Source organism: Oryzias melastigma, linkage group LG18, assembly GCF_002922805.2.
Source record: "Oryzias melastigma strain HK-1 linkage group LG18, ASM292280v2, whole genome shotgun sequence".
In the NCBI taxonomy this organism is placed as follows: Eukaryota; Metazoa; Chordata; class Actinopteri; order Beloniformes; family Adrianichthyidae; genus Oryzias; species Oryzias melastigma.
In genome coordinates, this window is record NC_050529.1 from 21,980,873 (window position 1) to 21,984,284 (window position 3,412).

Here is a 3,412-nt window from a genome sequence, read left to right on the forward strand (position 1 = left end):
CCGAGCCGATCTGACAGGCCGAGCACATCTGCTACCTACACCGGCGTTTTGTTTTTCTTTCTCCCATAGGCGGAAATTTTGCCCGCGAAATTCATCGCCACTGTAGTGGATTTCTTTTAGCTAGCTTCAAGTCTTGTGGAGACCGAATTTGGCGGAACATTTTAAAAGCTGGTATTACTATTGTTGACATTATTTAGCTTTTCCTACCCTTTCACTATTGAGCTAGCCTTTGAGGACGGCATTGTTTGAACAGCGCACCATGTTGTGTCCTACATCAGAAGGGTGGTCAACCTCTGATCAAAAAATTGCAGGTTCGATTCCTGCCTTGCCCGTCTATGTGTCCTTGTGCTGGACACTGAACCTCACATTGCCTCTGGTAGAAGGTTGGCGCCAGTGTTTGAATGGGACTGTAACTTTAAAGTGCTCTGGGCTTTATCACATTAAGAATAGTATGATTTTGTTAACCCAGTAACTTAAACATTTATTAGTTAGTTAAGGGTAACAATTATATATATTGTAAAGTTTGTTTGTGAATTCCTAATTTGTTCACTCTTTGTATTCCAGACTGTTGAGTTTCTTATCACTGTCAGCAAGTGCAAAGGTTTGTTCAAAGGCTCTGTAGTACAGGTGAGTAGTGTAAACCACACGTTTTACCTAAATTTCACAATGTGAACTGTACATGCTTTACTTAACAGTCATGCAGTGTGGAGTTGAATTAATATCACCCCAATTTGTGTGTGCAAAATTCTTGATTTCAGCTTCTAATACCATATTTTTTTGTTCGCCAATTCCTTCTGAATTATGCTCAAAAATTTAGGGAACAATTGACTAAAATTCCTAAGAGTTATTTTTTGTTTAAAACTGGTATTAAAATCCTTTTTTTTTTGTTAATTCGAGATGGCAGCCACTTCCCAAGATCAAAGGTCTGTTTTTCCTGGCTGTTCTTGATCCTTTTGGCTTGCCATACTGTCATCCCGTCGGCATGGTTTTGTTGCAGGCAAGCAGCTGCAGTAACGCTTCTGCACCTCACTGGGAGATCTGAACCCAGACACAGAAACATGCACAGATACTTTTATTCAGCTTTTGAAAATAACTAAACCAGATCTCTCCGTATCTGCATCCTCCATAACAAGTTCGAGAAAGGTTTTTGACAGAAGCTCCTCCCACATGCGGCCGGAGCTTAAGATTTACAGACTTATGGATAATCGTCAAGAAGCAACTTTGATGCTTGTAAAAACAACATGAATTATATGGCAATTGCATTCAGTGTTGATAGACATGTGATTTTAATAATACACATGAGGTAAAGGAGGAGGTGATCTATGGTATACATGTGGGCCAAACCGTGACTAGTGATCCATACCGCTATGGCAAGCCAATCCAGTATAAAATAGATATCCTTGATATCNAAAAGTATAATACACCAAAAAGCTAAGGGTTTTTTGTTCTAGGCCTTTTAAATGTACAGTCACATTCTGAAGTCAAAGTTCTGTTTTTTATCATTTTTACATTTTAACTTACACATGTGACGTATGCTGCTGACCTCTTGGCCAGGTCATCCTTGAAAAAGCGATCCTCCCAATGAGTTTTCTCCTGGTTAAATAAAAATAATCATTCACTGACTCTCCTCTGAACACGTCTGAACTATTTCAGTCTGGCTTTTCTGACTTTACCTCCACAGGTATATCATCAGGACCAAGAGCCTTTTCACTCTTCATCCTCTTCAATTCTCCCTCACCTCACCCTTACTAATCTTTGTTACATCCTGCTCCACAGCATTCATTTCTCCTCTTCTGTTCTACTTATTTTCTTCTTTCATCAAATCTTAAAATTATTGTTTCCATTACAGTCCTGACACCTTTACACATATTTGGTTTGGTAAAGATTTTATGTTGGATGCCCTTGCTGACACAACCCTCTATAATTATCCGAGCTTGGAACTGGCAAAATAAGACCCTGGGTTTAGCCTCTTCGTTGCTACATTGGTCATATTTTGCACCTATTGAAAATATTTTCTGTGTTTTGTAGAATAAAGACCATCCAGGAGGCAATCGAGGACACCATGGAGGGAATTTTCCACTGAATGGCATGTGGCAGTGGTGAGGAAAAGGACATTCTTGTGGTCCTTGAAGTCCAGGCTGTGGTGGACAACCTACCAAGTGTCAGAGTGGCAGTTGCCATGCTGTTTGGCCTTATTTACAACCTTAATATGGATCACCGTCCTCATCTCAGATACACCTTTGAGGTAATCTGGAAAATTGTAATGGAGTTAGAGGGCAGAGTTATGTCCAAAAGGGTGGAGATCTTTGAGATGCGACTCTTCAAATAAAATTAACACAGTTCACGGTTCACCAAGGATGGAATCCAGCTGCTTGCTTTGGCTATTTCTCTTATGTTCTGTTTAACAAAAAACAGCAAACCTCATAAATGTTGATTTGTACTATTTGCATAGCTGTAATCAGATTTTTCAAGTTGAAATAAAAAACAGGTTGATACTTAAACTTGTTGTGTTGTATTTGATTGCTGTAATGCATGAGGTTTTGAAAAGAAATAAAATCAATGTTTTTATATATTATTCTGCAAATGCTATATAATCTTATTTGTAATATAAAATGACATTATTGATCAATATAAATTGTTTCAATTTTAAATACATATTTGATTTGAACAAATACTGCTACTAAAGTATTTTATTGTCAAGTGTTTTTAAAAGTCTTTTTTTGTCCATGTAAAATTCTTAAGCATAGTAAAAAATAAGTATTCATTACTGTAGAACATGATTTTTTTTATGTACAAGATTCATGTTGTCATAACATGATTTTTTAATGTACAACATTCATGTTGTCATAACATGATTTTTTAATGTACAACATTCATGTTTTTATAACATGATTATTATATATAATATTCATGTTGGCATAACATGATTTTTTTATGTACCATATTCATGTTGGTATAACATGATTTTTTTATGTACCATATTCATGTTGGTATAACATGATTTTTTTTCGTGCGACCGATGTCCATGATATTTTCATGTAGATCCAACAGACCTTTTTTTTCAGTGTATGCAGCTCTATCTTTCCATCCTGGACACACGTTTCCCCTACAATAAAAGTCGTTAAAGTGTCGACAAACAGCAATTATCCCGTGCTAGCATTTCGGAGCTAACGGCTAACTAACAAGACAAGGGGAACACTCGCTCATCTGCTTTTCGACTTATTAGCATACGCATAAAAGTAAAACACCCACAAACAACCCGGATCAGCCTCTTCGAGCCAGAATGAGACAGAGAACAACTAAAGAGTTCATGAGAGACTGAAAACGTTGGCCGTTAATAATAAGGCTGTAACGGCTTCAGGCTCTTCGCCGTGTTCCATGTCACGTGACAACAAGCCGCATCACGGATCAA